This window comes from Nannobrachium achirus (assembly GCF_963921795.1).
Source record: "Nannobrachium achirus genome assembly, chromosome: 8".
Classification (NCBI taxonomy): Eukaryota; Metazoa; Chordata; class Actinopteri; order Myctophiformes; family Myctophidae; genus Nannobrachium; species Nannobrachium achirus.
In genome coordinates this window covers 59,589,475-59,603,372 of record NC_137817.1, presented here as the reverse complement: position 1 = coordinate 59,603,372, position 13,898 = coordinate 59,589,475, and the positions used below count along the sequence as shown (strand labels likewise).

At 41.5% G+C, this 13,898-nt stretch overlaps 1 long non-coding RNA gene across 1 annotated transcript; it reads right to left on the bottom strand.

Annotated features, from left to right (window-relative positions):
• Nucleotides 1–2,433: 2,433 nt before the first annotated feature.
• On the bottom strand, nt 2,434–4,406 carry LOC308289590. Its single transcript, XR_013962245.1, has 3 exons — nt 3,973–4,406; nt 3,020–3,099; nt 2,434–2,514 (listed from the first exon to the last, which is right to left on the bottom strand). It is a non-coding gene; the product is annotated as an uncharacterized lncRNA (long non-coding RNA).
• Nucleotides 4,407–13,898: the final 9,492 nt, after the last annotated feature.

The following is a 13,898-nucleotide window of genomic DNA, read 5'->3' as shown; positions in this document are numbered from 1 at the left end:
AGGAAGAGAATATACAGCTTTTCCAGGTTTTAATAGAAACCTTTTGTCCAATTTGAAATTAACAGAATTGAGGAGCTGGATGAAAAGCAAGCTTTCAGAATGGAGTGATATTTATGTTTGATAACACACTTAACATAGAGCAGGGGTCTTCAACAGGGGGTCCGGGACCCCTAGGGGGTCCTCAGAGTTACTACAGGGGGTCCTCCAGATCTTCCAATCCTTTTTATATTAACTTGAACCCCAGTGTCCATATTCTGAGAACTGTAGACAAAAATTAGCAGTTCTACAAGCTCACAACGCCTCGCTCTGCAGCTTGTAGATCGGCTATTTTCGGCAAAAAGGTTTGGTGTAGAGGGGGAAAAGAGCAGACTAAGTACAGAGTAAAAGGTCAAGTTTATTAGGTAATGACGGTTCAAGTGGTTAAATATCTGAAAACTCAAATTGACATAAATCCAAAATACACTGATTGTGCTGTCAAACTATGAAATCTATGAAAAGGTAGTGGGGGTCCCTGCTTCATCTCTCTCTCAATACACTATTTTACTGTCAGAGATTATTTTGTGAATCTGCTTTTTGTTAAATTTATGGTCATGCTTCACACATTCTTGCCTTGCTTCACATGAGATCTCAATATGTAATATATGTGTTACATTTGAAAGACTGATTCTGTGTGATTCACGTAGGTGGAACCACACTTACAGTTCCCCAGAATTGTATTAGTATTTTCAATTATTATTCTAACCTTGGTAACCTTTTCATAGCATACAACAACCTACATTTGTTGGGTCACAAGACACATTTCAGTGAGAGCTGAAAATTAACTTATAACATAAGAGCAGAGGTACCCACATTTTTCAAATGTATGAAAAATATTGTGAAAATAGCAGATCTAACTCTGTAGATCAAGTAGTTTTGCAACACTGGTTGTTTGTTACCTGTTATCATGCCTTTATTACATGTAATGCAATTTAAACCTTTCATCCCTCATCCAGTCTGTGCACTCAGGGGAAATGGCACATCTACAAGCTGACAAAGTTCTGGTACTTAAATTGTATTACTTTTGTATACATTCTAATAAATTAAGATTTTCAATTGACAAAATGAGTTTGTAAAATGTAATTTATGGTAACCAAATATGCTTGTCAGTCTATACTATTAAGGAGAATTATACTTCCAATATGAATCAAAACAGTGGTATTTGTCATCAATAATCACTTTTATTTATGCAAAATGTTGTTTGGACCAAAGAAAAACAAATATGACATCATTTAGCATTTCCAATAATGTATTGAACAGCATAGGCATATCTGACCTAAGCAGCAGTGTTCAATTTATGCATCAGACCCTGAGCAAACACTGTATGTTTCGCTGCCTTTTTCCTCATCAAAATAACCCATGAAATCAAGGTCTGGTTCTGAGAAGCTTTCCTCTGGGAAGCTAGGCTCAACTCTGTCAATATCCCCAAAAACTTCACTGATGACATAGAGTATCTGTACTGCATGGTGTGATCTAAAAACTGGAATGTTTTCCATTATGTAATCAAGGTCAAATATGTACTTGCTCTGTTCTACTACTGCCTTTATTAGTTCTGTGCTGAACCCGGTGCATGCAGCTATGTCAGTGAACAGTTGAGCGGTGTCTGGAACTAAATTTGCCATATAGTCCTCCAGCATGTCTTTGATCATAGCTCTGTCATCTGCTTCTACCTGTCTGCATCTTGCTGGCTTGGGAATATCTTCCTGTAATGCCTCATATTTAGGAATCGGCTCAGCACAAATTACAGATTCACATGTACATTTTGAATGGCAGTATGTACAACATAAATGTCCAGGCTCATTGTTGGCCGGATGGTTTTCAAAATAGCCATACAGTGTTTTTCTGAAGCACATCTTTTGACCATTTTTGATGATCTCTCTAACAGTTTTGTCAATAACATGTGTGTACTTAGTAGAGTGATATAAAACTGCATGTGCCGGAGATCCATTTCGACCCGCCCTGCCAATCTGCTGAACGATTGCCTCTGCATCCTCTGGTGCTCCATACATTATAACATGAGAAATATCAGGGAAGTTGAGGCCCATTCCAAGCGCCGAGGTAGCTACAACCACACGGCAGTTCCCATTCCCATTGAGAGAGGACACCACTCTGGCTTTGTTCTTATCCAGTGTTCTGCTGTGGTACATCCCAATCAGTAGCTTCTCATGTGTCTGTTCCCCATTAACCCACGCTCTTTCCCCAAGCCGAGCTTTAATGTAGCCAAACACCCTTCCTACTACCTTTAGTGCACGGCAGTAAATGAGGACAGGAGACATTGATTGGCCTTTGTTTAAAACCTCCTGCACCACCCAATCAAAACATTTAAAGTTGCTTGCTGGAACTTCTCTCAGTCCAAGTCTTATGTTGTGTCGATTTGGACTGACAGTCACTTGAGTTGCTCTCTCCATGTTCAGTATTCTCATGACACGGTCCTGGGACTCAAGATCACTGTTGCTGTTAAAGCCAGGACAGGGGTACCTGAGAAACACAACAAATTACAACAGGTGTCACCAGACATAAAACTAACAACATTGGATTGAATGCAGCACACAATAGATATTCTGATTATGAATATTTATTTTAATTTGTAAAATATGTCAGGACAAATATACTATGTAATAATTAATTACTGTATTGCCTTGTTCAGTCACTGTTGAGATAAAGGCTGTAACTGACTGTGATCATTGGTGCCTAAAGACACTCTTGTTTGTCTCTTAAACAGGGAAATAATAATTTGTTTTGTGCTGAGCATTGGGCATTTGGGAAGAATAAGCACAGATGTTTCAGCTTACTTACATAATGATCTGGCATGGTATAGTCATCTGGCAATTACATACTAATAACATGAACTGGACCAGAACAATTATGAATTATTTTAATTTTTACTTCTGAGCATGTCATAATGAAATTTACAATTACATATTGCTTGACATATTAGAATATTCTAGTTCTATAAATTATATTTCATGATTTGTTTACTCACCTCTCTTTGTCAGGGATCTGAGTTCTCCAAGCCTTCCAAAACTTTCTCTAAAAGCTGGCTGGCCATTGGACCCCTCTCCCCTAGGACATTAAAAACATGACATGTTTTGATGAGAGAAAAATAGCCATATTGTTATTACAGCAGCTCTATTACTATTCAGGTCTCACTGCCCACATAAAAACATTAACTTCTATCCGTTTTACATTTATCCCTGATAACTGTATACAAAGGAATACGTTTGTTTGTTGAAAAGATCAATCACACATTTACAGTTTTTCCACCTAAGTTAGTTGTGGGGAACTTTTTTTTTAATATACGTCTATATATACCGGGGATAATGTCCGTCTCTACGTCTAATTATGCAACAATTATAATCATACTGTGGTGCTTAATCTATTCTAAACAGGTAGGCTACATTACATTATTACCAGTAAGACTCCCTAATCGGGAGATAAGCGACCGTTGGTCGCTTACCCTGGCAACACGGGGATCTCCATATCTCCATATATGGGCATAAAAGGGATTTGGTTCCCAAATCCCTTTTATTACAGACATTACAGTGATGTCAGTGGCTGGTTCTACAGAGGGGATCTCCATTTATGGGCATAAAAGGGAATGTATGTATGATGATGTCAGATATCATAGACGTCATAGGACTTTCACATAACGAATAACTGAGTAAGCATGTAAACCCGTAAAATCTATATTTGGGCATGGCTGATTTATGACCTCATCATGATGACACGAGCAAACACAGCTGAATTGTATAAATGATCAGTGCAGAAACCAACAGAAGTATTTGACCAAGACTCTTCGATTTAAACATCAACAAAGGTGTGACGTTTGTTGATGGTCACAAAGGTGTGACGGACGGACGGACGGACGGACGGACGGACGGTGGAGGTTTTCATAGTAAACTGCTCCCTGACGGTCGCAATTATTTCACTACGAACCATTTATATGCAGAATGGACTTCATCCACAACGATGCCAAAGAGTCGTCTCCTGTAGACTTCTGAGTTGAGCATCTGCCTCCACTTATCGTTTAGTAGCCATGCTTCAGGGCTCCCAAAAACGAGAGAACACCGACCGTTCACAATATCATCCTCCCTGCTGACTCCAAGCTGCAGTGCTGTAATTCCAAGCTTGGCTGCTTCTTTCCTTTGGTCCTCCATAAGTGCAACGAGGGGAGATACGACCATAACAATAGCACCGTCGCGACCCATTTCCTGTAGAACCAGCGGGGCTAACTGATAAATAAAACTTTTCCCGAACCCAGTTGGGAGAACACCCAACACATCGCCACCTCCAATAAAAGCTTTCAACGTAGAATACTGCTCTGCTTTTAGTGACGTTATTCCTGTTACCATTTTAGTTTTTAAAATAGCTTTTTCGATCGCAACATCAATGTTGTTATCCGTGGCCGCCATGTTTCACTCTGCTCAGCTGCTTACTAGCGGCGCATTGGTATGACGACACACTCAGCACGCTGGTGTGTTTGACAGACATCACCAAAGACCAATCGGAAGCCACGGATGTGTGGATCCCGGTTCTATGTCCCACCCCCCCTTGGAGATAGGCTCCTTTCCAGACTGTGATGCGTAGAGACAATACAAAATGTGGAACGGAGCAAACAGGCTGGATTCCAGGCTATTGTAGATCTGCTATTTTCAAACATTTTGTACTTTTACTTTTGGTACTTCAAGTACATTTTGATGCCAATACTTTGATACTTTTACTCAAGTACATGTTGAATTCTGGACTTTTACTTGTAACGGAGTATTTCTAGATTGCTGTATTGATACTTCTACTTAAGTATAAAATGTGAGTACTTTTTACAACACTGCCTTGGGTTGAATAGACTTTTAGACTGTTTTTGACTTTGACCTGAATTACTTAGCTTTATTGTTTAAAGGAGTAGTTCACCCCCAAAATGACTTTTTTTCTATTGATTAGTCATGCCATGGAGACTTGAGTTCAATAATTCTTTTTTGTATTTGTCGCATTCCTAAGACAAAAAATTGATTATAGTACGTTTATCCCCATTGATTCCGGATGGGGACCCGAATGGGACCCCATCCGGAGCCAATGCGGGTACATTTATTGAAAGCAAATTGTTTTAGGAATGCGACAAAAAACTAAACATATTATTGAACTCAAGTCTCCATGGCCTGAGTAGAAAAAAAGTATTTTTGGGTCTGAACTACTCTAATTCCTCATTTGATTATCTACTTCATTCGTATTACGGAGCGGAGCGGAGCTACTGCTTGTCCTCCTTTTTCTAAATAAATGTGCCAGTGTGGCTACACCGTTCAATTGTTTCAGAGTGTTGGTTTGGTCTCAGCCCCCACAATATATATTAAGTACATTACATGGAACTTGTTTTGTTTCTAAACATGACTGTCATGTATGTGCATCAGCCAATGGTTAGTGCCTATGCTGAATGAAAGAATACGATCACATAAAAATGTCAAATACTCAGGTTACATTTACTCAGATTACTTTTAGTAGCCTCCAAAATATGGAAAATCGATAAAATACTGTGGCAATGGCTATTGAATCATTGTTTAATCAAAGGCACTCAGCCTACATGGAACCTTTTTCTTTAACAAACATGACAGACACCAAATGTGTGGCTGTCTAGCGGTTAGAGCATATGCCTTTTATGCAGAAGGTTGGTGGATCAAATCCCGCCTGGTGTTGATATAAGCATAAAACAATTACATTTGTTAGACTTGTACAGTTTGGGTCCTTATGGAGCCTTTCCAAAAATGCCCCTCCTTGATGCATATTTTTATATCCGCCATTACTAAAGGTATTTTGCATCATAACTCCTGAACCAAGCATTATAATACAAACTATGTGATGTCTACACCTACTGTATGTTGTGATGCCCAAGGATTACAATGATATCATGTACCAGCTCAGTGGCCTAGTGGTTTGAGTGTCTGCCCTGAGACTGGGAGATCGGGGTTCAAACCCCGGTCGGATTGTACCAAAGACTCTAAAAAATGGGACCCAGTGCCTCCCTGCTTGGCACTCAGCATCAAGGGTTGGATTGGGGGTAAGTCCCTGCGACATGCTAGCGTCATGTCAAGGGGGTGTACTTGTACATCAAGCTGCCTCACGCTACAGAATGAGCCTCATGGCTCTGCCAAGTCATATGGGCCTCATGGCTCGGCAAGGCTTACTATGTACAGCACCATAAACTGTTCAGGTGAATAGTATCACAGTATTTTATGTCTGTTATAGGCCTACAGTATTTTGCATACATGTTGTGTAGAGGCCAATTTGTGCTTTTACCTATAACCACGATTAGTGTAAAACTTTGTATGCACACTTCCCAGAGGCCAAGGAAAAACCTGTGCCCTGCATTTTTCACATCTGCCATTTATAGCGCCACCAGAAGGCAGACTTACAGTATGTAAAACACATTCTTCGATATTCCTCCTTCAGATTTCTTTTCGAAAATCACATAAATCAGTACACAGTATCTCTACAGTGATGTAATCATGATGGATTTGTCCGATATCATATTCTATCTAATTGGCTAACATTGAATTCCAAGGTTTGTAGGATTGCTCCTTTTTGAACAAAATGTCTCAAACGCAGCCTGCTATTTGTGTGAGATTTTGCACACACATTCCCACTAGGCCAAGGAACAGATGCCACCCTTCTCACATTGGCCTGTTATAGCACCACCAGCGGGTCAACTTTTGCAAAACTCATTTTTGAAACAAAATGCCTCAAATCCCGCATGCAGCGTCCGATTGCCGCGAAAGGCCCAAGAACACGTTTGGCCTATTATAGAGTCACCACTAGGCCAAAAAAAAACAAACAAACAAACACCTGACCTGACGGAGACCTGCTCGGAAGAACACTGCTACTAGTTTTTCTTTGATTTCTTCTTTGCTTTCCCTTGATGCTTTTTTGCTTTCCTGCTTTTTCTGCCTTGGCCACTTTATCGCTGCTTGCAGCTATATTTGTTATTATTACTGTTATTATTATTATTATTTATTTTTTCTGAAAAGTAACAGTTTTGGACATCAAGGTTTAAACCTTTTTATCTGAAAACTGTTGTAACCTTTAAAGGAGTAGTTCACCCCCAAATCTACCAACAATATATGTCTTTTCTATTGATAACTCACGCCATGGAGACTTCAGTTCAATACTATGTTTTGTATTCGTCACATTCCTAAGACAATAATTTGATTATAGTAAATTTACCCAATTGATTGGGTCTCTGTACGGAATCAATGGGGGTAAATAAAACAAATATATGTATATTGAAGTCTCCATAGGGTGATTAATCAATAGAAATGAATTAATGTTGTGCATTCAGACCTGATCCACCCCAGGAATCATCACCAGGGATTTCCACCTTCCCATGTGGACCTGCTCTATGCCTCCACACGGCCCTGTGTAGAAAACATTCTCTGCAAAACGCTGTTAAAAGCCTGTGTCCCCCTCTTCTCATCACAGAGCAGTATATCTATAAGCTATGTGACTCTGCCATTGTCCAAGTTTCAAAATCTTCAACTCTTTAACATGCACAATTGCTAATTAAACATTCATTTCATATAAATGTGTGAACTATTTCAAGAGCAGGGGAGGGGAGAGGAACCGAGGCAGTAGACAAATTGTCTACTGCCTCGGTTCCTCTCCCGCCCATATGCGCCCATATTATGGTCGCATTCTCGAATATAATTAATCGGTATAGTCGGTGGGATTGTGGGGTGAAATAGCAACATACTTGCATATTTAATTGATGTGTTTGCACTTTGTCACACATGCAACAAGGAACTGCATTAAGCCACGTCTGTCCACGGGTCATCAATCCACTGGACCACTGCGTAATAAAGCCCTCTCCAGCTCTCCTTGTCCTCCTGTTAAATTCTTCAACCCACAGGGAACGGGACCTCCTGGTACCACTACCACCAGTCTGTCTCTCCTGGTACCACCACTCTGTCTCTCTCTCATCAGAACCAGACCTCCTGGTACCACCAGTCTGTCTCTCCTGGTACCACCAGTCTGTCTCTCCTGGTACCACCAGTCTGTCTGTCTCTCTCCAGGGTTGTCAACACTCCTGAATTTCGCAATTTTTTATTATTTATTTGAAATGTTCTAAATTCTGTGTAGTTTAAGATTACTTCAGTATTTACTTGAGTAAACACATAGTTTGTCTATTTCTATTGGATATTAGATATCCTAAATGTTATATAGACATAATAACATATGTGACTAGGTCTGGTACTTTGTTCCTTATGTCTGCATTGGTCATTTTTCTTTTTTGTACAGATTATCCAAGTACAGAATCTAAGCTTTCATATGATTTATCATTTGTTGAAATTGGAGCATATTTGAAGAAGTTATGGACATTTTAAACTTGTTGCACCATAAAACCCAAAGTGCTTAAAAAGCCATTTGAATGCAAGGAACATTTTGACACCTCTAGGTAGCCAGAAGTGGGTGTGACAATGGGAGGGACAATAGGTACTTACCTACACCCCTAAATCACTCCCCCAAGTCAAACCACACCCACAGTGGTATAGCTGTCAACTTCAAATTTACTTTTATTCCACTACAATTATTTAAAACTACTATTTAGTAGTAGACCTGTGGTAATATATTGTGCTATAGTGCTTGCAGCCATGTCAGAAATAGTGGCCAGTTGTATTTTCTACCTCCTCCCCTCCTTATATGCTCATCCTGTCATTTTCTTCTTTTTGTAGTTTTTATTTTTCACTAAAATAGTGTATTACAAAAGAAAAAGTTTTTACAGTGTAAAAAAAAGTCTATTACAAAAGAAAGTGTTTACAGTGTACTCTTTAACGTCGGCTACGAAGCATGCGGAGCATCTGCTGTACACAGCTAAAGCAGACAGCTAAAGCAGAAGCACTGTCTTCTACAGTTTGGATCAATGGATTTACATGTTTTCTTTCTTAGGAGCATTAGCAACACAGAGCACATTTGCAGCCCGTTTTGTAGTAAGAACGTGGGAAGCGGCGGGCGGGCTTGCAAAACACACTTTTTAGGGAACTCTAGCTCGGACACAGAACGGAGAAACTTGTCCGTTCATGGGCTGCAGTGAGCTTGAGTAACAACTGAACTATAAAGCTGATGCCTCATTATCAAAACTAGCGCAAATGTAACGCTCTCTGTGTTAACGGCGACTGCTTCTCATAATAAACAGCCAGCGCTAGCGCGAAGCTAACGCTATAGCGTATCTCGCAGCTCGGACACTCGTTTGTAGTAAAACATAAAGCCCCGCCGTTCTCGAACGCTTCTTGCCTTTTGTGAACATTATATCCAAAAAGTAAAGGTCCTATGCCGGTCTCTCATCTGTTTACTTCATAAGCGTGGAAGAAAATCGAAGCAGCTTGTTGAAATAAAGTTTATATCGCTCATTTTGTCAGCCGGTCCTTTGTTTTTAGACACGCTACCTCCCCTTGGTCACGTGGTATAGACACAACGAATAATAGAGGGGAAAATAATGCACCAGCTGACAAAATAAGCGATATAAACTCTTTATTTCAACACGCTGATTGGATTTTCTTCCACGCTTGAAAAGTAAACAGTTGAGAGAAGTGTATAGGACCTTTACTTTTTGGACAGAATGTTCACAAAAGGTAAGAAGCGTTCGTGAGCGGCGGGGCTTTATTTTTTACCACAGACGAGAGGCTGAGATGTGAGATACGCTGTATAGCGTTAGCTTCCCACTAGCGCCGGCTGTTCCATTACGAGAAGCCATCATCGCCGCGTCTTTCTTTGTGTGCCCGAGAGCGTCTCAGAGAAAAAAAAAATCCTTCCAGAATACTGTCTTCTGCAAACCAATAACATTAGCGAGATGAAGTTAGTCACTGAGAGTGTTTACACACTACAACCAGATGCACCATGCTGTATGGGGCGGTGCTCAGAGCGTGAACAATCTTATTTTCGCATTGTCTGACTTTTAAAAACGGCGACATATGGGCCTTTCCACCAGCACCAGTCACATATCATAACATGTGTTTAATATGTTTTCAGATATTGGGACCAGAACACTTCAAGAAAAGAGAGTGCAACACCTTTATAGAAGATTCTTCCAGGTAAACAAACATTATTGATAAACATTAAACTTTATATAACATTATTCCAGGTAAACACAAACAACTTTATTTATAAACAACCCCTTAAACACATTGAGTGCTAAATTTAGCCTAAGACGTCTACAGGAGTCTTAAAAGGTAAGCTGGGAAGGCTGCCAACTCACCTGAAAGACAGGTGGAGACGTCTTATCTGGTTACCATGGTTACCAGGTAAGCAGAACCTACTGTAGCGGCTGGTGAACAAAAACACTACATATCCCATCATGCAACGCGGCCGCCTGCATCACTCAGCCTCCGTTTTCCATTGACTCCTATTCTAAGTTGAAACATAAAAACGGCTTTATCTACAAATGAGGTACAAATAACGCCGAGGAGGCCGCGATCCCCTCGTTTTCACGGCGACACTAAGCCGTGATGGTCGGTCACCCACGTGGCGCCCGGTGCTCTTTATAATACAGGCCAGTCAGTGGTGGCACTCCCTTTCCTAACCACTAGATGGGGCTGGCATCCATAAACCCCAGCATCCATATTGTGGGGGAAACCTTCACAAAAATAGCAGATGTACAAGCTCGCATTGTGTTGCATTCCAACACATTGTGAGCTTGTAGATCTGCTATTTTCAGCAAATAGCCTATATTTTTGCAAAACAGACAAGTCACTAGTATAGAGCCCTGAGGGACTCTATAAAGCACTCTTCCCCAAACAGTGGGTTTTGTGGGACCCCCAGGTTCCCCTGGAGGACCCCTGGGGGTCCCCAGACTCCACCTTGAGAAGCAGTGTTGTATTGTCTTGTCCTGTTGTGTCATCAGGGATGGGCGGTGTCAGTGTGGACGTCCCAGAGACGAACATCCAGCAGACATCAAGACAGCTGAGGACACTGAGTGGACCACTGAGCTGCACTCCTCTGAACGGCCCACTGATGCTTATGGAGACTTGGAGTTTGAGGGAGAGGAATACTCCAGTCCTGTAAATGTGTGACTGACAATGTGATCAATGTTCTCTGTGCTTCATGATTCTCTGTCTTCCATCATCTGTTTAACATGATTCAGTCTAGAGGAGGCTGTTATTGCTTTAACCCATTCAGACAGACTACGCTCTTACACCCTTCAATCTGGGAAAGCATCTGTGTCGTTGAGTTTGTATCAGGGCCCCCAACATATATTTGGCCATGGACCCCCATTTCAAAATGATTTGTAAAAAGAAAAAAAGAAAAAAGAAAAGAAAAATAAAGAAGATAGATCTGCTATTTTCAAAGATCTAAATGGGTTGGGTTAGGGCCCCTGAGGATGCACACACGCGCAGTCGCGCACGTGTACACACACACACACACACACACACACACACACACACACACACACACACACACACACACACACACACACACACACACACACACACACACACACACACACACATATATATGAAAGAGTATTTAGGTTGATCTTCTGATTTGTCTCTTTGATCACCTATAGTACCTGCGTCTGTCATCAGACACTGAACCCTACGCTGTCTACGACCTGATGACTAGGAGGATTAGAGATGATGATGGGTGGGAGATGAACCGACCCTCCTTGGTGGTGTCTGTGGTGGGAGGAGAAGGAAGGTCAGAGGTCAAACCCTGGGTCCAGGAGGTCATCAGAGAGGGACTGGCCAAAGCCCTGAATAACACAGGTGTGTGTGTGTGTGTGTGTGTGTGTGTGTGTGTGTGTGTGTGTGTGTGTGTGTGTGTGTGTGTGTGTGCATGTGCGTGTGTGTCAGGGTTTCCGCCTGGTAATTTTCGGGCCGGCCACCATGGCCGACAGGTTTATATTTTACCGGCCAAAGAATATGTTTATCGGCCATAATAATATTATAATTAAAATGTGTGTTTGCAGATAGACAAACACATACAGTAGTACATAGAACACATAGCATTGATAGAATGTGCAATGTGTTGTGCACCAACTGATAATTACACCTTGTTACGTTAGAGCTGGGATTCTTTCCACTCTAAAGGTGGCCCTACACTAGCCGATAATCGGGCTATTTAATTACCCTCCCGACAATCGGGCTGCCTCCAACTGAAACCGACTGAAACGGGCCCGACAATCGGGCATGAATGTCATCTAGCGTGAGGTCTCACAGATCCACTCGGAGCCCAGCCGAGTGGCTCGGAGGACGATCGGGGCCAGCCCGACTCTTTTCAAACATGGTTGATATTTTCCTGGATCAGTACTGGTCTGGAAGACTGGAAGAGCAGCAGGGGACTGAGAGAAAATAGGTACAGCAGCCGCTGATAGACGCAAGTCTCTGAGCATACGTATGACTGAGTGACAGATCCATCTCTTTTTTTTCTCTCCACCTCTCCCTCTGCCTCTCACACACACACACACACACACACACACACACACACACACACACACACACACACACACACACACACACACACACACACACACACACGCGCCCGCACACAGACACACTTTTCATAGCGTCCGTCCGTCCATCAGGTTGTATCATGAATGATTGGGATTTAAATTAAAACTCAACGGCAGCGCATATCAAACAAACAGAAGAAAGACTGCGACCAGCACACATCCCTTGCAAGTAGGTGGGACGTTCGCGAACGAATCGAGTATTTTGAACGGCTCTTTGAAATGAACGATGGGATCCGGTTCACAGTAGGGAGCCGTTCCTTTCTAATGAACAGTGGTGAGAAAATAGCCTACTGCAATCAATGTGGAAATACTCTGCCACAAGTAGAGGTTTTTGGAATGTTAATATACTTGAGTAAAAGTACAAACGTATTGGTATCATTCAACATTTAATTAAAGTAGCCTACAGAGTACCAATAGTAGAAAGTAGGCAGAATGTCCTGTTTCACAGATTTTCCAATGAATAAAATGTAGAAAAATCTTTTGAAAATAGCCAAGCTCACAATGCAACGCATTGTGAGCTTGTAGATCGGCAATTTTCAAATGGCAGGTATGTAGGCCTACCTATATATGGCAGAAATAAATGTATATAGGGTTGAAGTTATTTGTAATTATAATCAAAATCTACAAAGTAACTAATGAGCCAGTCTTTTGAACGGCTCTTTGAAAGGAACGGATCCCAGAGATCCGGCTCACTTCAAAGAACCATAAATCCCATCTGTACTTGCGAGTCAAAGAAGTACACGCCCATCCTGATCTACAAGCCTACAACGTGGCACGGGACAGACACAGTTTGGTCTTGGAGATCTTGTTCTGGGTGCGCTACACAGTCATACGACTAATCAAAATCAGGCACCATGAGAAGGACGGAGCAGCACTTTAGCGCAGGAGAGGGGATGTCAGAGTTGGATGTACATGAAACGTGTCAAAGTGAAGTGAACTCATATTATCGTCAAAATAGGACACAACTTCCATATTGAAGCTTTTTTTTTTCCTGTTGCGTGAGGCGGTGTTGTGTGTTGAGTCAGTGGATAACGTAATGTGTTTGTATGTGCGTGTGCGTGCGTGTTGCAAAGCACAACTCTCAGAACAGCCCCCGTGGCATCTTGTATTCATTATATTATTTATTATTGCTGTGTTCGAGCCCGACTCAATCGGGATAGAATCCTGTTGCGTGCGGAGCGCCCGACTGTTCAAAACGGCTAGTCTGAGCCCGTTTAGATTATCTGGTAAAATAATCTGAAAAAATTATCCTGTAGTGTTTAATTCTACCCGATTCAGTCGGGCCCGATTATCTTGTAGTGTATTGCCAGCTTTAGATGCAATCTGTTCTTAATTTTATAGTTAACTTAATATCTAGTCATGCAGAGGTCTCACT